Raw genomic sequence first — 20481 nt, 5'->3', positions numbered from 1 at the left:
CCCGTCTGCAAAGATCCCTCTCCGAGCACAAAGAACAAGCGGGGCTCTGTTGCAAGCTGCTTTTCGGATATGGAGGAAGGTGTGAAAGAATTGAGCTGGTGGTATGGCAGTGGGGTGGAGAGTGGGCAAAGGACACGTAGACCCCTGGCTGTGCCCCTCCACCCACTTGTGTACCAGCTGTCCTCCGAGGTGGCACGGAAGAGTGAGCCGATAGTATTCCCTATGGGGTAGGCACCAGTTTACTTCTGTCCTGGCAGGGCGCTAGCTGTGCGGGTGCAACCCCAGCTCGCAGGCAGCCCACTGGATCCAGTGGTGCACAGGACGCTGGGAGCCCGGGTGTGCTTGGGGAAGCTCAGCTTCCAGCGCCCCATGCACTATCCTCACCGTCTTCCCGCTGCCTGGGACTGCCTGGGAACGGGCTGGCTGCCCCGGGAAGATGGCAGGGGGGCGGCAGGGACAGTGCCTCTCAAGGGTGAGACATTTTGATTCCGTTATAGTATTCGGTCAAAGGATAACTAGAAATCCTGCATTTAAAGAAATACTTTTGCAATAAAAATTTAATCGCACGTGCTTTGCAGGTCGCAGCTAGTTGTAAATAACCAAGTAGCAGCTTCAGGAGACATAGGCTACAGCTAGATGGAGGGAAATTCAAAGGGAATCATTTGTGAGGCAGTTCCAGTAGTTTGCTCCTGGGGCAGCCTAGCTTCATTGTGCACATCGGGGTAACTGCATGAAGCGGCCTCATCCAAAAATACTAGGTGCGGTTCTGGGCTCCATGCTTTAAGAATGACATGGAGAAGCAAGAGAGGGTCCAGGGGTAGGCAGCAGCAATGCTACCGGGGTTGCAAGGCTGCACAAGGAGAGGGTGAGAGACCCAGGCATGTCTACCATGAAGAAGAGGGGAGTAAGCGGGGGAGCACGATAGCAGTCTTTGCATATTTGAAAGGCTGCTATAAAGAAGAGAGGGAATAACTGTTCTTTTTTGCAGCTGAGAGCAGGACACAAAGCAGTGGTTTGAAATTGCAGCAAGGTAGATTTGGACTAGAGCTCAGGACAAACCTCCTTACTGTTAGCAGTGTCAAGCAGTGGAGAAACAGCCCAGGGAAGTCATGACATCTCTTTTATTGGAGGCTTTCAAGAGGAGGCTGAATAAGTATTGGACAAGCATGTTTTAGAAGCAGCATTCATGAAGGGGTTGGACCCTTGGTGTGCCAACGGCTCTTTGACTCTACAAGAAAATCTATTCCCCTTTCTAGTTACCGCAAAGGGCAAATACGATCGATAGATTCCCCGCAGAAGGCAGCATAAAGAAATTTCACGTGAAAATGTGTTATGGCTGGTTTTGATTTTTATAATTTATTTCATTTTACTAGGGAATAAGAAGTACAGGACCAGGGGAGGGAAGCGGTGTCAAACTTTGCTATAAATACACAGCGGTATTAATGCTATAAATGCAGTGCCATTTGCATGACAATACACGACTGAAGAAATGAATGTCAAACAATTGCACATGAAAGGAGGTGGTTTTGCCACTAACTGGTAGAAGCTGGTAGATTTCTGATGGTGCCACACTGAAGGGGTAATTAATGCCATTTCCCAGCACCACTTCCACGAGAAGATTTTTAATGATGTTGATAATCAGGCAGGTGAATGCCTGGGAAATCGAATGTGACAGAGGACGGTGAGAAGTCCCAACACACATCCAGTCTTTTGCATTTTGGCAGTGTCTGCAGTGCTTCCACTCCCCAGACACTGTGCCAGCAGTATAATTAGGTTGTTTGAGAAATAAAGAGACAGAAATATAAAGAACTAACAAATTCTCAGCCTGCTTTTGCAAAATACTCTGCACCCCCAGATCAGGAGGTCTTTGCTCCCAGCAACTCTCATGAGGTTGTTCAAGAGCCTGAGGCTGCGTCTACACTGCAGTCAGAGGTTGTGACTTTGCTACACTAGGGATGTAAATATTGTTTAAAAAAATATTTGTTTGACCTCCTCTAATTATATCAGTTAAACAATTAACGGATGACACAGCTGCTGCCCGGAGCCCTTTGTGGGAAGAGATGGGGAGGGGGCAAGCCCAGCCAGACAACACAGCCCTGGTGAAGCCCTGTGCCAGGAGGGAGGGAGCATCTGTGAAGGAGCAGCTAATTGCTTAATTGATAAGTCATTACATAGGCTGCTCTCTGTTTTCCTCTTAGGCTGTGGGTAGTAGTCCCCTCCTCCTCCCCTCCTCCTCACTCCTTCTTCCTTCCTAGCCACCCTGCTGCCTTCTGATTCCTGCTGGGGCACCGCGGGGCTTCCCTTCCCACCTTCCCTGCCAGACTGCGCCCACCCAGAGCTAAAGGATAACCGGTAAGCTAACCAGTTATCACTGCACTTATCGGTTAAACGTTAAATGATTGTTTAACCTTTCACATCCCTATGCTATGCCTTACACACAGCCTGTGTTAACTTCACTTAAAAAGCTAGTGTCTGAACTTTCACTCTGGATAACACATGCTAAGGGCTCTGGTATCATAGTAAAGTTATGCCTTTTCCAGGGAGGATTGTTTCCCAATTGTATTATGTAACGTGTTGGCTTATTATGGGACTGATACATGGAGATGATATGATCAATTGTGAGGCCCAGCCCCAGGACCTCATGGGTATCTCCAACCGGGTCCCTGGGCTGAGACCTGGAAATCAGGGGGTCTTGAGCCCTCTGGTGTGTTGTCAGGGCTGAGACCTGAAAATCAGCACTTAGACACAGAGCCAGTTCAAGACTCCCTGTGATCCCAGGGCTGAGAGTCTCCCATGCAGTGCTGCGATCTCTATTTCGATTATTGTAGTAAACATTAGCATGCAACTGCTCATAGCCCTATCCAAGTAGTATTAATGCTTACTATAATTTAAATATAGCACATGTTAAAATTAATGTGTAACAAAGCCCCATGTAGCTTAGTTGAGTTTAGCTGGACCATGTATTGATATCAGTGAAGATGCACTGGCAGCACAAGTTAGCTACATACTTAATGTCTGCAGCACTTAGGGTCAACATTAAGGGTGCCCGCAAGCCAGTACCTACCAACCACCTACCCTAGCTGTAGCCCAGCCTGACACTAGAGACTGCTGAACTTCAGAGGAATCGGTACTGCCCAACCAGACTCCTACCCTACCCTACCCTATCCCTCCTTTCAATGTATTTGGCACTTCCTTGGCCATTTGAGCACAGGAGATCTACTAGGAGCAATCCCACATCTTCCTGTTTCTGATTTCTAGCCCTCTGCATCCTCCTTCCTGTTACTACTGCCCATTAGTAAAGCCATGTGCAGGAGAGAATTAGTCAGCCAGTAGGTGAATTGAAAGGCTCCACTCAAAGAACAGGAAACAATGTGGATAGCTTTTTGTAGGCCACAAAGTAGCAGAAATAGGGAGTGGGTTGTTTATGTGGCTCAGGCTGGTGAAGGAGATCCTAAGTATCAGTGGGGGCATCTACATGTGCAGTTAATTCGAAGTAATAAACTCCAGAGCAGTTTGAACATGAATAAAGTACCCCTGGGTGAGATATCTACACGTGCACTGGGACAGCAGCAATTTGAGCTGGGGCAGAGCAGTTTACGCTAGGGCTGCTCAGCCCTGGACTCTGGGCAGCGGTGTTGGGTGGTGGAGGAGCTGGCTGGGGCACAAGAGTACTGAAAGTGTGGAGCTGTGTGTATAGGCAGTGGGCAGGAGTCTGGCTCCTGGCAGGCTAGGCTGATTGGGCACAATCATAGGTGATGTGAAGAGGGAGACATGGGGGGGGCATGTGCCGCCCGCTGAGATTGGCGGCTGCTGAAGGTGCTGCTGGCTTCTGTGGGCCGTTACCTCCTGCACCCGCCCCCTTCGCCGCTGACATTGTCCGTGGTGGATGTGGGTGGTCACCACTTGCTGCTTGCCCTCCTCCCCGCTGCTAACACTGCCAGCAGTGGCTGTGGGCGGTCCCCGCTTGCTGCCAGGGTGCCCCCCCCAGTTGCGAGAGGCACCAGTCATTGATGGGCACAATTTATGCCCGTGGTCAGCATCTACACGTACCTTTAATCTTAGTAAATTACCCTGGCATAAGATAGTGCTGTCCCTGACAGTACTATCTTACTGCAGCATAATACTGTCACCCGTGTAGATGGTGACACTTTACTCCACAGCTGATTAGGCTACTCCACAGTTAAGTGCCTGTGTAGACACGCCCAGTGTTGAAGTATTCTAAATACCCATGGCTTTGGGCAGCCTATGTTGAAGCCTGTGATGCTGTGTCTATCCTGCTATCGTACTCGATGTAGGTAGATTAAAACTATCTTAAAGAAGTCTACATGGGATGCAGTCATATCACCAGTTGCCATGTAGAGCATGCCTCTGCCATTAAAGAGTCATGCTAGGGGCCCCTGCAGTGGAGCATGACATACCTGATTACACCTGCTACTCTCCAGAAGGATGTAATGTCACTCTTATTGCAGCATGAGGCATGTGCCAAATGCTTGTGGGCATGTTTGTTGGTGCACACCAAGTGTTGCACCCAAGCCATTACATTGCATCCTTTGGGGAAGCAGCCTGCATAGTGCAGGCATGCTCTGCTTCACTGTGGCGCTCCCTTTGAAACCACAGACATGTCCATAGACACCACTGTCAGTGAGTGCTGCTGTGCAATGAATTCTTGTGAAAATGTGCTCAGCAAATGTGGCTACTCTGTGCAGGCTTTATATTCGCAACTGATTGTATTGGGCATTTCCTTCAAACACTGCACACAAAGGCTCTGCTCCTGCAAAGACTTTCCTGCATATGCTTTGCCTACCAAGCATTTCCATTTGGGGTCAGTGGACAGACCTACAGTGCATCAAGTTAAGCATGGTTTTACGTCTTTCTAGGTTGGAACCTACAGTCTCTATTTTGTGAGACACTTAAGCATGTGCACAAGTCAGAAGCACATTTGCTGGGTTAGACCATAGGTCCATCAGGCCCAGTGTCCTGTCTCATGCAATGGCAGAAAGTCAATACTGAGGAGAAGGGTGAATCATGTCCCAAATTTTCCAGCCCCTGCTCCTCTTATTGCATCTTCCAGCCTTCAGAGGTTTAAGAAGTTCTGTTTCAGAGGATGCATCCCTGTCTACCATGTTCAATACCTACCGATGGACCTTTCATTCATGAATGTGTCTGATCCTCTTTTAATTGAGTTAAACTTTCAGCCTCCGTAACACCTTGTGGCAGTGAGTTCCACAAGTTAATTGCTCTCTGTCTGAACAAGAACCTTCTTTTGTTAGTTTTAAACTTACTGCTAAATTATTTCATTTTATGTCCCCTATTTCTACTCTAGACTTATTCAGGACCTTTGTTAAGTATATATTCAACTTTACCCATGTGTTTATGTCTCGGTGATTCAGAGTCAGAGAAGCACACCTGTAAGTGCTTTCCTGAATAAGGGTCAGTGGAACTGCAACAGATTTTTCTATTTGGCTTCTTTCTGTTTGAAGGAAAGATTGCTACTGGGTCACGTTGCCATTTGAATTGCAAATGATTACTTGTGCTTCATCTCTTTCATCTCGATCCTCCAAGAAATATAACAATGAATGAAAAATGTTACAAATTGAACATTTCAGAGAGCCTTTAACATACAGGTCACGACGTTTCCAGGATGTGGGACATGATCACTGCAGATCTAGCAGCTCGCAACTGTTTCCCTGTTGTTTAGGTCTAAACGAAAGGCCACTACACACAAAATGTTTCTTTTGCCCGATGGAGTCCAGGCTTCACGAAAACAGTTGTAAAGCCCTTGCACGGATAAATGCAAAGCCTCTCTCAGCTGCAAAATAATGTTTTTATCTTCTGTAGTATTAAGCTGTCTTTTTACTCATTTGCTGGGGATTTATGTGGGGAGAAGGGTTCAGTTTGACTTCCTTTGGTGATGCCTTTGACAAACTTATTTTTGGAGCATATGGGGCTGAGAAATCTGTGCAAGATTAAAAAAAAAAAAATTCTCAGGCCAGCCAATACCTTTCCATGCCCACAATAACCTTTCCGTACCCAGCTACAAAACACAATGCTTAATAAACACATAGGGTTTGAAGGAACTCAAGTGTCACCTAGTCCAACTCCCAAACCTGGGGCATTCTGTCTTAATAGTCAGGCAGATTAATAAACTTAGCCATGATGCTCCGTGATGCATTACATGGCGTTAGCATTTATCTATGCAGAAAAGTTGTACTAGCAAAGGTAAAATGGTCAGTTAAACTGCTATACTTATCCTGCTATAATTAGAGTGACTGTGGGTGCATCTACATATGAGCTTTACTGCAGTTGACTAATTAGCTCCATAGTAAAGCATCACTATCTACCCATGTGCTCATATTAGGTTGGAGTAAATTAATGAATAGGCCTGTGTGAAGTGGCAAGTATTTGATTTGGATTTGGCCGATTTGGAGGACAATGATTTGATCTGGAGATTTGGATCACTGTCCTGATTCGATTTGGCCAAATCTGATTTGAACGATTCGGTGCCACTTCAGAGATTTGGCCATACACTAAAGAGGCAGCTGACAGCTGCCTCCAGCTGATAAGTCTGTTGGGGTTGGGGGGAGGGAGGATGGAAGGGCCATGGGGGAGGGAGGGATTGGGGCTGGGGCTAGGACAAGCTGCCCAGCTGGGGTGGGGCAGCACAGGACTTAGGGAGGGGGGGCGGGGAGGTGCGGGATGTGGGCACGGCAGCACTCGGAGCACTTATCCTACACCCCCACACCCTGGCTGGCAAGTGTCAGCAGGGCAGAGCCCCTGCTCCTAGCACTGATTTGGGCACAGCAGTGCTGGGAGGGAGGCTATGCCCTGCTGCTGCCGGTTGCATTCTAGGCACATCAGTGCTGGGACTGGGGGCTCTGGTGCCACTTGCCAGCCGGGTAGGGGGGGCTTAGGATGTGGGCGTGGCAGAGCTGGGATCAGGGGCTTTGCCCTGCTGCCACTTGCCCCCTTCACGGAGTGAGCGGTGCCTGCACCCTCCACCCCAGCTTGCAAGAGGCAGCAGCTCCGGGGCAGGTAGGCAAGGGACTCAGAGAAAGGGCCGGGGGGATGTGGGCGTGGCTGACTCCGGGCGGAAGGGTATGCTCTGCTGCCACTTGCCTGGGGGGGAGCCAGATGCGGGTGTGGCTCGCTCCGGCCGGAAATGGGTAAGTGGCAGCAGGGCATAGCCCCCGCTTCCATTGGTGCTGCACCCGCATCCCACATCCTGCGCTCCCCGCCCCGGCTGGCAAGCGACAGTAGCACCTGCTCCCCAGCCCCAACTGGCAAGCAGTGGCTGGGCAGAGCCCCTTCTCCCAGTGCTGATGCACCTGCATCCTGTGCCCCCCTCCACCCCGGCTGGCAAGCAGCGGCAGTGTCCGCCTCCCTGCCCCAGCTCACAAGTGGTGGCAGGGCAGAGCCCATGCTCCCAGTGCTGATGCAGGCGCGGCAGTGCTGGGAGCAGGGGCTATGCCGTGCTGCCACTTGCCCCTTTCCGCTCGGAGCGAGCTGTGCCCACATCCTGCCCCTGCAGGCCCTGGCTGGGCAAGCAGCAGCAGGGCAGAACCCCCCACTCCCAGCGCTTCTGCACCCACATCCTTTGCCTCCGCTCCCTTGCCCCTCTCCCCGAGTCCCACACCCTGCTGCCCCAGCTGGGCAGCTTGTCCCAGCCCCAATCCCTCCCTCCCTCCCCCATGTCCCTTCCATCCCCCCAACCCCAGCAGACTTACCAGCTGGTGGCAGCCGTCAGCTTCCTGTTTAGTCAATGGCCAAACCTCCAAATTGGCCAAAGCTTTTCCAAATCAATTCAGAGCTTTTAATTAGTTTCCCAGTTCAGTTCAGATTTGGAGATTCAGTCCCCAAATCGGGCCAAATCTCCTCTGAATTGAATCGGCTACCAAAGCTGTATAATGGTACTGTCCAGGACAAGGACTATCTTACTGTGGAGTAATTTGCACTGCCTCAACGCACGTGAAAACAGTGACAGGGCTGGCTGGGGCATGTGGGTGGTATAGTGTGGGGGCTGCCTGCCAGCTAGCCCTGCACTGTAGCACCCTTGTGCCCCAGCCAGCTCCTCTTCCACCCAGCGCCACTACCCGGAGCCTGAGGCTGGCCCCCCGGACCTCCTGTCAGCCGGGGCTGCTCTGCCCCAGCTCCGTGTGCTGTGGTCCTGGGTGTACATGTAAACACTGTGTCCAGGAGAAATAAACTCTGGTGTGAACTGCACCAGAGTTTATTTTTTCACCCTAATTGTACATATAGATGTACCTTGTGGACACTTATTCCAGTGCAGTTGTTCTTAACTTTTTTAGCCTCAAGGCAGCCCTCCATAACTGTTCTGAACTCAGCAGCAGCCCATGGTGCCTGCTCAGATTTACTGAGCTAGTGTCTAAATTCAGGAAAGTCATGGAGGGGGCCTTGAGGCTAAAATGGTTGAGGAACACTGATCTAACTGGTGCCAGAGGAGGATGGTGGGAGCAGGACCTCACACTGCTGTGCCTCATTGTTTCCACCATCTGCTCCCTCTCCACATTGCTAGTCCATACCTAGGGGAGAAGGGGGCAAGGCGAGTTCTTGTGGTTGAACCTACTCCCCTGAGGTCATGTATGCTGGCATCTGGAGGCATCTGACCCTGCAGCACCCTCCACTAGCTCTGGGAGTGTGGGAGAGGCCACAGGGATGAACTGGGCTGAAAAGTGGAGCTCCATCCACTTGTCTGCTTGTCTGTCCATAGCAAAGTGCACAGGTCAGAGGGTAGGGGCAGAAAGCAGAGGGGTGCCAAACTGTGGAGGAGGGCAGCAGTTGGCAGCTGGCTGAGACGAGCAGCTGGGGACGTTGCTGGTTGGTGAGACACTGCAGCAGGCATGGGGAGCTGCACAGGAGAGGGGAGTGCTTGACTCTTCACACACGGGCTGGGCCTTGCAGCATCCCTCAAGGCATCTTGCGACACCACGGTTGAGAATCATGCTCTAGTATGTGTGACTTTCCTATGGATGACATTATTTGGGGACTAGTTTAAGCTAGAACAAAATAAAGCAGTTACCACCCCTGTATTTGTGTTACAGTTGCAGAGAGGTCAAGGCAGTGGTTCTCAACCTGTTGAGACTCGAGGCATCCCTGGTTTGATTTGAGGCCCCCCCCCCCCCCCCCAATAACTTCTGTGAATTGAGCAGCACCCCATTTTCAAAACGAATGTATTTATTACAGTGCTTCCCTCTTTGTAGAGGGGGCAAGGCAGCAACCTGCTAGGGAGGAGCCTGAGCCTGCACTTGGCTCCTTCTGCCTTAAAGATCTCACAGTGCCCATGGGTGACCTGATCAAGGCATCCAGAGGTGTGAATCTGAGTCTAACTCGGCTCAAGCCAAAGGCTGTTTCTCATCAACCCAGGTATAAACGGGCACCTGGTTGTTCAGGCTGGCATGCCAGCGTTGCCTGGCTGTTAATGCTACCCACGTTGTTCCCTCTGTGGGAGGACATGCTGCCAGAACTCTGCTGGCATAGTGACACTGGTGCAACTACTGGAGTATAACAGGTAAAACTTCCATGGGTGACTTGGCCTATGGGTGCTCTTTGTGTCACATGTGGAAGCATTCTTGCTTTTCTGGAAACCCAGGAGTGTCTCACGGCTCAGTGGAGCGTGCCAGCTGTCCGTGTCCTCCCAGGTCTCCCCAGAATGGAGTTGACTACAGTTCAGGCCAGGACCTAATGCTGCAAATACTTCCATGTAGTCTAGATATGTGACAAGGCCTAGTGGTTTCTGATGCTTAGAATTCGGCACGCGCCTCAATGTTTGCAGGGTTGTAGCCTTGCTCGTGTTCCACTCCGAAGTTTATTCAAATGCTGATCTTTGAATACAAAAACCTTTGGGGACCTGGGGTGGGCGCTTGTTCTCCCAGACAGCTGGTTTCAGGTGGGAGGCTGGTTTCACTGCCGTACTTACTAATAATCGGCTGGGTTCCATATGGACAATGGTATTCCTTAGTGGGTGTCTACACGAGATGCTTTACTCCGCAGCAGTTTAATCTCCTGAGCAGTAATCTACATGTGTGCATCATTTACTGTGCAGTAAATTAGTCTACTGCACAATTAGCAACTACCTGCAGATTTTTGCTCCTGGTCAGCCCCAGGGGATGGGGAACTCCCCCAGTCATGGCACTGCTCAGCTCCCCCAGGAGCTGGGTGCCCAGTAGTGCTGGGATGGGGTAGCTCTCTGCTGCCCTCCTGCCTGCTCCCTTGTCCTGGCACTGCTCAGCTCCTGGCTCCCCACAGGCACAGGGGTTTGAGGAGCGCTGGGACTGGGGAGCTCTCTGTTTCCCTGCAGAGCCAGGGGCTGGCTGGGAGTTGCCCCAGAAGGAGGAGCGCTCCTGGCCAGCCCCTGGCTGCTTGGAGATGCCCTGCTGGGCATGGGGCTTGTCCCCATGTGCACAGGGCTGGGAGAGCTCAGGCCCTGTGTACATCAAGACCCTTTCCTTTGTGCAGAGGGCCAGGAGACAGCTGCCCCTGCAGCTAGCAGAGCTCTCCTGGCCCTGTGGGCATCAGGACCAGCTCTGGGCCTGCACCCCAGGGAGCCAGGAGCTTTCCCTGGCTGCTGCAGGGAGCCAGAGCAGAGTAGGAGAAGCTGTGTACTTGGCTGTCTCCATTGGGAGCAGATCTGCTCCCAAGAGGGAGCACCTAAAGACTCCCTGTAGGCTCTGTGCACATGTAAAATACTGCACAGTAAGCCTTTATAGCATTAATAGCAGGTGTAGATGAAATTCTGCCTGGCCAATCTCTCCTTCTAAAATGGGAATTTGCTCTGATTGCTATCTACTGAGCTCCATAACAAGGTTTCCAGCCTCGTACGTGAATTGTAACTTTTTGTTTCAAGCGCTGTTGGCTGCAATGCTCCCCTTGGCTTCGATGAGACCCTTGCTGCAATATGCCAGCACCCAGATAGCCTGATGGACACGCATGCAGGCTTCTAAAGCCAGCATAAGCCAATGCCTGCTTAGAAGTCCTTGTCTCTAATGCTGTAATATGCATTTTGCAGAAGCAGCACCTAATATGAAATACTGATATTCACTTTTCCAAGGTCAGGTCTCCTTCATCCCAGAGCTCAGGAGATGAGGTTTGTGTGTAGGTGAGGTAGCCTCCTCTTTAGAAGCAAAGAATTGCCCTTCTGAAATGTGTGGTACATTTTAAAACTGGCCCTCAAAAAATCACATAGGTTTGGATTGTGAACCTTTTTGTCCACAGGTAGCCAAGATGACCGTGAAGGTAGTCCACACCCTTAGAAATATATCAGTATTTGAATCTTTGTTTCGGTTGTAATAATAAATGGGCAAGGCAGCCCTGAAATGCTATTACACAGCGTGCATAAGGTTTCATGGTGCAAAATTCAATGATGAGGAACAATTTATGGCCTATCAGTCCAATGTGTATGGTATATGTAGCCATGTAGAATGGCAGCCAGTAGACATGTATGTCATGGCCAGTGTGGCTAAGACTGAAAACCAAAGCTGCTCTCTGTAAAGGTTATTCCTGCACAAAAGAGTGGACTCTGCAAAGCACTGAAGGCTCAGTAGAGGTGTAACAGCTTTACCAGAAGGGATGGCCCAGCTTCTGGAGGATGGTGCGAGATGGCAAGTTGGATCTTCAGCCCTCAGAAGATGTCTTTGGTAGAACTAATGGGAAAAGGGAAGTGAGGCCGGCTCCTTCAAAGATGTAGGAAAGGGAAGTAAATGATGTGCTATCCCCAAGGATCGAAGAAGGGAGAAAAAGAATACAGACATACTCAGGAAAAAAAAGGATGCAAGGAGAAGAGACCAGACCTGGTGAATGGGGTCAGTGTTATGACCTGGTTCATAAAATGAAGGGGAAGACTGAGCTCAAGAAGTGAGCAGAAGGCTCTGTATGAATGGTGATGGAGTTTATCAGAAACTGTGCTTTGGGGTGTAGGAGCTATACGTAGGAATATAAGAAGCAGAAATTCTTAGGTCTTCTATGCCCCCTTTTGTGAAGCACATTGAGATCAGTGAAAAGGCACTGATGTAGTATTGAGGTAACAGGTTCATATGACCTCATTCTGCTCCTAAGCCAAATCTGGTATAACACCACTGAACATTTGTATAAGATATCAGGATAGAGACATAATTCACCGTGTTTGTTTGAAGCTCGTATCTGCTTTGATTAGTCGGTGTGGTGCAAAGCTACACTGCCATCTTCTAAAATAGCAGTATGTCTGCATATTGTCTAGCATTTTGATGAGGTTTTTGATTGACATTAAAGATCTGTCATAATTATGGTATTTCTAGCTCAGACTAAAAACACGTGCCTTTCTACTTGTGCTTTATGATGAATCATTCTCCAGACTCTCTGAAGGTATGTCTGTACTGAACTTGCCCCATTGACTGCCGTGTATTGAAGAGATGCCTAGCTAGCTTTAAACTAGGTTAGCTCAGGTAGTGGGAACAGTCTAGCTGGGATGGCCCTGAGCCCAGCACAGGCCATCAAAACTCATCCAAGAAACAGGATAAATTAACCTGTGCTGAGATTTAATGCCATGGGTATTCTGTTACTGGTTCTTGAGCTGGCTGCTTTGGTGGGCCTGTAGACCTACCCTACGAATCTTAATGTAAGAAGGAATGGGAGCTAGTAACTAATGTGAGCCCTTAGACGGATGATAACTATGACGTGTTTTGTTTCATTTTGTGGGGAGGAAGTTTACAATGTCACAAAGGACCAATGACAAAATACAACATCTATCTATCTATCTATCTATCTATCTATCTATCTATCTATCTATCTATCTATCTATCTATCTATCTATCTATCTATCTATCTATCTATCTATCTATCTATCTATCTATCTATCTATCTATCTATCTATCTATCTATCTATCTATCACCCAAGATGAAACAATGTGCAACTGTTTGTTTCCTTTTTGAAGCACATTCGTTTGAGAGCCGGTTCTGTTTTCACCTGGGGATTGGTTAGACAGCTAATATTTTTTTTTCATGTTTATTGTGGAATGAGTTGAAAAAATTCCAAATTCTTTCACATCTCGAGCAAGTAGGAAAGTATTTGCATAAGTGGAAATTAATGTGTAGTGTTTCTCTGCATGTTTATTGCTGCTAAGTAATGGCATCATTTCGCTTTTCAAGAAGATTTCAGGAATTGTTCCGTTCATTGTTACTAAATGCCTTTTACATGTAGATCTGGTGTGAAATATTGCTGTCAGTATTTTGGCTTTTGTACACTGCATTGCATGACTGTTACAGGAATCATTGCTTTTATACCCTATGAAGTTATGTGGCAGGTTTTTGTTTCTTGGAGGTTTACTCTTGCACAGTAGCAACCATTTTACGTGATGGAATGAAACACAGATTCAGGGATCAGGATAAGAAACAACGTACCTTGTGAGTCAGACTTTTTCTCTTGATAGATGACACCTGATCGTGTTGCAAGGAGAAAGGCAGTCCAGAAGAAACAGATGTATACTCAATTTTCAGAAAACTCCTAAATCCCTTAGGAATCAGCGGCCAAATTTCCAAAGGCTCTTAGCCACCTAACAGTCTAGCTCAGACTGTGACAGATATTCAGTTAAAGGCATGATGGGATCTGATCCCCTATCCTGACAATTGTGCCTCCTGCCATGCCACACATGCGTGGCAGGATGCACAATTTTGGGACTGGGGATCAGATCCCAATCACACTCTACTTGCCTGTGCAGAGGGAGACTGCAGTCATGTTCCCGGACTCCCCCTGCACCAGCAAGTGAAAAGCTGGAGGTGCCTGTACATGAGCGCAGAGGCTGCTCTCATGCACGGTAATTAAAGCGCGTCATATCACATGTGATAAAGTCTGCTAGAGCACGAGCATTACCACGCTCCAACAGCCTCTTCATCTCATGCATCAGCATCCCCGCACTTCAACATGGCGGCAGGGGCACTTGAATTAAAGCTCGTTGGATGAGCTTTAATTCAAGCGCCCCTGCTGCCATTTATAAGCGTGGGGACGGTGATACATGAGACACTGCAGTGCTTTAATTCGAGCAGCTCTCAGAGCTGCTCTAAATAAAGCCCCACCCCAGAGCATGTGTAAAAGTATGCTGGGTACCCAACCAGCAGCCAAGTGTTGTCTGGCTCTGGGTTTGCACCGATGCTTGAACCAGCCCAGCGCGGTCCCCAGAGCTGGCTGACAATCAGCTGATTGTTGGCTGTATCCAAGGACCTCACTGGGGCTTCAGCTGGTGCAAGCATGGTCCCTGCCGGCCAACAATCAGCTGATCTTTGGCTGGCTCTGGAGACTGCACCAGGGCTTGAATTGGCCCCACTGCAGTCCCTGGAGCCAACTGATGACCAGCTGATCGGTGGCTGGCCCTGCAGACCACACCAGCACCAGTTTGAGCCCTGGTGCGGTTGCAATCAGCTGATTGTTGGCCAGCCGGGAGGTTGGAGACCCAGTGTGGTCCTAATCCTGCCACATGTTCAATTTAAGGCACAGTGGAAACCAGCTACAAAAATACTGCACATTTTCTGTGTAATATTTTTATGGATGGTTTCCCTTTTTCCAGCAACATTAATTCCCAGGATGTGTAGCTGGGTTACTATTTAAAATGTGATAAACGGACTAATCATGTCTTAAGTGTAACGTCTACCAGGGGGCTAAGTGCGTAGAGGGATTTTCAAAAACAACTAAGGAGGTGCCTAACTCCAGTTCGTTTCAGTGGCTGTTGGAAAGCACGCTCTGTCCATCTTCAGATCCTTAACCACTTCCTGTATTGTTCCCACCATCTTATTTTCAGTAGTGACGCTGGGTTAGATCCATAAAGGGACTGGGCTATCTGGCTCTACAAAGTAGTCCCTTGGGAATCAACTCAGGCCTGCGGACTGCTTTGTAGAGCCAGATATCCCAGTCCCTTGGATGTGGCACGAGAGCAGTGGAAGTGTGCCATGAGATCTGCTTGTGTGAGGAGGTAAATGCTCTCCTCCCCTGCCCAGCACCTGTGCCTGACCCAGCTGCTCCAGTGGTGCCTCCAGCTGCTCCTCTGGAGACGACAGCTGCCGCTGCTGCCTTCTCCCACCCTTCCCCACCCCAGGCAGCCGCTGTGCTGGCCCCTGCCCGTGCTCCCGGCAGTACTCTGGGCTGTGGACGGGCAGGTGGACACATAGATGGGGCCACACTTTACTGCTCAGCTTGTCCCCTCCACTTCTCCCGTGCTCCCTGGGCTAGCAGGAGGCGCCGCAAGGGTGGCTGCCAGCATTTGAGACCCTGCAGGAGCAGTCTCAACAGTGGGAGTTGCCCTTGCCCCTGAGGTACAGACCAGGGGTTGGCAGGGGGCAGGCTGTGGAAAGAGCAGGGCACAACCCTTTTTTGGGTTGTTTCTGGTGCCTTTTTTTAGCAGTACATCTCAGCATTCATTCCCTTTCCTCTGGCAGGAATATACTTTGGAAAAGAAAAATATTATATAGGGGGTGTGTGTGTGTGTGCGTGTGTGTGTGTGTCTATGCACACACACACCTATACAATGTTGTTTTTTTTTCCAAAGCATATAACATATTCCAAAGCGTGCGCGTGCGCACGCACGCACACACACACACACACACACACACACACACACACACACACCCCTTCTCAGTTATCAGAATGGGATTTCAGACACATCACTCACAGCACACTTCTTATCTAGCTTAGAAGGCCTCCTACTCAGCATGTTACCTGTTACAAATCCTACTCCTGAGTGTCCAACTCTTCCCATATATGGATGGGGGAAAAATATACACACCTTTTCAGTTGTAAAAACGAAGTGTGCTGCCAATTTTAATTTAGAAAAATGTGTTCCTTGGCTATGCTTAGATAGATAGATGTGTTTCCCAAACTTTTGATACACAGGGAACACATTTTTCTAGATTAAACTTGGCAGCACACTTCGCTTTTACAACTGAAAAGGTGTGTATATTTTTCCCCCATATATATATATATGGGAAGAGTTGGACACTCAGGAGTAGGATTTGTAACAGGTAACATGCTGAGTAGGAGGCCTTCTAAGCTAGATAAGAAGAAGTGGTGCTGAGAGTGATGTGTCTGAAATCCCACCGCTTGCTAAGCAACAGGTGCCCTTACTTTAGGCTGTGGGGAGGCATTTCATCCCGCTCCAGATTCACAGCCCTAAATCTTCAAATGAAAGGAGGCACCGAAGCCCTTTCCCCCCAACAATCAAATAGGCAGGGGCGGTGATACCCTTCAGAAGAAAGAGCTCCACAGTTGGTTTAAGTATGAAAGAAGGTGGAAGCAGCTGGGATACGTTTATGGGGCAGGGAATACAGCCAGGGCTGTGCAGGTAGGGTGTGCTGTGTGAAGTCATGCTTGCTGTCCCCCGGTTGAAGACCAGAATGAAGTATGGTTGATCTATGTTTCCTCCTTGCTTCTGGATCTTGCTGGTTGCCACCTGGGGCCAGGAAGGATTTTTTTTTTTTTTAATTTTTTATTCTCCTGGTGCTACAGGTGTCAGAGGTTTGTTTTTCACCTTCCTCAGAAACCCTGGGTATTGGCTGCAGGCAAGGTGGGGATTTTGACTGGGGTGTGCCAGTGCTTCTGCTGGGACATAAACCCACAGGTTCCTGGTTAAAGGGTCTTGCCCCTCCGCTTAAGGTCAGCCTGACAGTCACATTGGGGATCAGGATGGAGTTTTACCCCATGGTCAGATTGGTACAGACTGTTGCGGGGGAGGTTAGCCTTTATCTGTAGTGGGGGGCATGGCCTTTAGAGAGTATTTGGTGTCTTGGGGCAATATGGTTGATTGTGTAGTTTTACAAATAGGTTAGACAAGGACATTTCTGGGATGGTTTGAATAGGGATGATCCTGCTGTGCAGAGGTCCCTTCCAGCCCTGCTTTCCATGACTTCAGTGTTTCAAGCACTCTCCCCAGATATGGGAGATGCAAGCTGAATTTCCTTTTCTGTCTGAGGGGATTCAAACCTACATTTCCCATGACCGTGCCCTAGCCTCCCCCTCTATAGCAGCTTGGGGATGGTGTGGGGAGAGCAGGCGCTCGCTCTATTACAGCTGGTCCGCTGGACGTGGAGTAGTCCTCGAGCCAGGGGCAGAGTTGCTGTGTAAGTTTGAGTGTGATGCTCAAGCCTAATGATGAGAGAGGCAACAGGCAGAGTGCACATCAGGGTCCTGGTCCTGCTTTCATCCCCCTTTGTGCGTGTGTAATGCAGTGTCTGTGCTTCCCCTGCACGTGTCTGTGTGCAGCCTGATGTCTGGGTGTGCTCAGAGCACATGGGCTGGGGCAGGGCCTAAAACACAGAGGAGTTGCAATTGCTCCACACTGTCAAGACTGAGCTGCTTGAGAGCAAGTGCATGCATGGCTCAGGCCTTGGGGCACCTTGGATCTCAATGAAACTTAGTCTCCTCTGTGATTCAGGAGCTCCTGAAAATGTTACCTGTGATCCCAGCCTGAGAGTCCTGATTTCCTCATTTCTAACCATGTTGAATCCTTCTCACAGTTCCTCTGGCAAATATGAGCGTGTCAAACTGAGATGGAGCAATACATCCATTGCTGGGATGTCCCTACACGAGACGCAAACTGCACATTAGCCTAATTCTACTGGCAATAACCTGGAGGGAAAACCTGTGCTGATATGCTAGTGCGCAGCAGTATTAGGCTACTGCACAGTTAGCATCACTAAAAAGCCGTGCGCTGGCACTACTGCGCAGTAGCACCAGTTAGTGCACATTGATTGAATCCTTGGTTGTGCAAGTACTAAACTTAATGTGCAGTAACTACGGTGCATTCATGAATGTGTAGACATACACTATAAAAACACTAGCATGGGGTTGTATGGTTATTACCTGTCAGTGGCTCTGGATCAAACTCACTTATTTGACAAGTAAAAATGTAGCTGATATTTTTTTTTTCTTTCTTCTCCTACCTTCAAGCCCCTCCAAACGGTAGATGACATATTAACATCAGGCTCTGCTCCTTCACCAGAAAACCTGGCTCAGTTCAAGGGTGTTTAAAGCAATAGGCAAGGTGCAGTTAACATTACTCCACTGTTAACTTCGTTACCAATTCTCTTCCCGAGGGACAACCAAAAGTAGAAACCAGGTGATACGCTCAGATTGGCAGCACCATTGGCTCTGTAGCTGTCACCCTGATTCAAGCAAAGCAGGAAGGCAACACTTTTACAAGTTGGCTTTTCTGAACCTAACTGCCCTCTCGCTCCTGTCTGTCCCCCACCTCCTAATATAATTGGAGTAATTATAACTCACTCACCTACCTCACAGGGTTGTTGTGGGGATTATTTATTGATGTCCAAAGCTGAGAAATGCTGTTAATGTTGTACATATTGTTGGTGGTTCTGTAATGCTCAATTTGGAAATGTGCATCTTGTATACCTAGGTTTTTCCACTCTCCGTTGGGCTGTAGTGCACAGTACTGACTGTCGGGTAACTGCAGTAATAAGACACCATAGGTCCTACTTGGCTCAAGTGGAACAGTCTTTCCTGTAAAGATGAATTGCCACTTGCCAGTATTCACTATTGCTTCCCATATGCTGCCCAGTGCCGACTGAGCGTGCTGTTTTTCTTTCAGGTTGTGTGCAGTTCCCTGCGCCCGCTTTGCATAATAAATCCTGCACGTAGCTTTGTTTTGGCAGTATGTCACCTGGAGTTAAGAACGCCTGAGGAAATTAGCATTTTACTTCCATAAAGAGGGTTGGGAAGTCTAATGTGCGATTTTAAATTGGTATAGCAATTTACATATAACTTAATTCACTGAAATTGGAATTGCAAGATGAGCAGAAAATGTAGAGTGTTAGCTTCTTTGGAAATAGTTACGGGATCACAGGAACAGGATCATAGGAAATTATGTCTAATTGCTGAAAATTGAAATTCATCAAAGCATATTAAAGCTTTTTTATTCAGGAAGATATCCTTTGTTCCACACAGCAGAGTTGTTATTGCTATTTAACATTCTTATAAAGACATGGCAAGGCTTATGGTGGCAACGGTTTTATGCAGCCTGTTTAATACACAGTGGACATGTCTACACATGCAACTAAAGCACACGAATAAACTCTGGAGCTTCTTGCTTTGGAGTTTTTTGCTCCCAGACATGCCGTTTGAACGTGCGTGCTGAAGCAAGAAACTCTGGACGTATTGCTCCGAAGTTTATTCATGCACAGCACATGGAGCCCAGCTGGAGCAGCCTGGGCTGGCAGGGGACCCTAGGAGTCAGCCTGCCAGCCCAGGGCTGCTCCCCCATCTCCGCGGCTAGCCCCACGCTGAAGGACCCTGTGCCCCAGCCAGCCAGGGCAGTATCTACATGTGCACGGCTGCGCACAAAAAACTGCAGCAGGGTAGTGCTTGTCTTTTACAAGACTGCCCTGCCGCAGAGTTAATTATTTCTGTGTGCCGTAATAGGGGTGCATGTGTAGATGCCGAGTCATTTACTTAACTAGTCAACTGCACAGTAAATGTCTCGTGTAGATGCTCCCAGTTAGAAGTAGCAAATCTCAGGAGCTTATTTTAAGGGAGTCAGTTCGTTTTATGCCAAATAACACCCCACCGTGATTTTACAAGGGTGCTTCAAGCCATCTGCTGATTGAGAGGGGGCAGGGATATGCAAATTAGCAAACACAAAAAATAGCTGATTTTTGCCTACAAAGTTGGGAGCAAAAATATACCTCCAAATGGAAGGTCTAAAAGCCAAAAGGTTGCGTTTTAATACTGACATCTTTGGTGCAGTGGGCATTTTTTTTTTTTTTTTTTTTTTTTTTTTTTGCTAAGTGCTGAATATTTTAGTTTCATGGCATTTACCACCGGAGTGAAATGATGCAAGTGGCGTCTCATTTTCAAACACAACCATGTAGTTTTCAGATAAAGCAACAGTAACGCTCACTGAAATCAGTGGAAGCTGCAAAGACTAAGCAACTTTAATATTCAGACCACTTATTAACTATGAATTAACTACTTCATCACTTGCTAACTATGTATCACTTATTTACCTAATTTTGGTCAAGGCGATTAGACACATAGTGGGAGATTTTTGCAAATGGAAGAAGGGCATGACCACCGAGGCAAAATCCACATTCATTGTGCTCCAGTGTAAGTTTAACACTTGAAGAATAGTAATAAATACTGACTCAAATTTTCAGATGAGCCAAATGTGAGATGTTCAAAACAACTTGGGTCATCTCTAACTGGGGAAACAGAGCAGTATTTCAGAATAAAACACTTGATTCCATGGAAAGTTGGCCACCTAATAATTCCCTCTTGGTTGCCCTGAAACCCCAAGCCCATATCAAGGACTGTGTTAAAGCATTTGTTTAGTTAGAGAGAGAGAATGAAATGCTAAAATGTCTTACCTTGGGATTATTGCAGCAGTGCGGATGTTAAAGCAAAAATAATTTAAGATAAAAGTTCTGTCAATGGGCACCAGGAGGATTTGCTATGTTATAGACCCATATTGCTCATGATACATACACCTTCATTACTAT

General features: G+C 48.3%; 1 protein-coding gene across 5 annotated transcripts in view; it reads left to right on the top strand.

Annotated features, from left to right (window-relative positions):
• SLC35F4 (solute carrier family 35 member F4) overlaps window positions 1–20481 on the top strand; it is a 230627-nt gene that overhangs the window by 203980 nt on the left and 6166 nt on the right. Inside the window, exon 1 of one of the 5 annotated variants that reach the window (XM_059723350.1) lies at window positions 2181–2352. The exons of the other annotated variants lie outside the window; for them this stretch is intronic. The gene's annotated coding sequence lies outside the window, so the exon portion shown is untranslated. Of the gene's footprint in view, window positions 1–2180; window positions 2353–20481 lie in introns of those variants that run through there. 5 annotated transcript variants of the gene reach the window in all.

The sequence above is a fragment of the Alligator mississippiensis genome, chromosome 2 (genome assembly GCF_030867095.1).
Source record: "Alligator mississippiensis isolate rAllMis1 chromosome 2, rAllMis1, whole genome shotgun sequence".
Taxonomy (NCBI): domain Eukaryota; kingdom Metazoa; phylum Chordata; order Crocodylia; family Alligatoridae; genus Alligator; species Alligator mississippiensis.
Note: the sequence above shows the minus strand (reverse complement) of the source record. Positions and strands in the feature narration are given on the sequence as shown.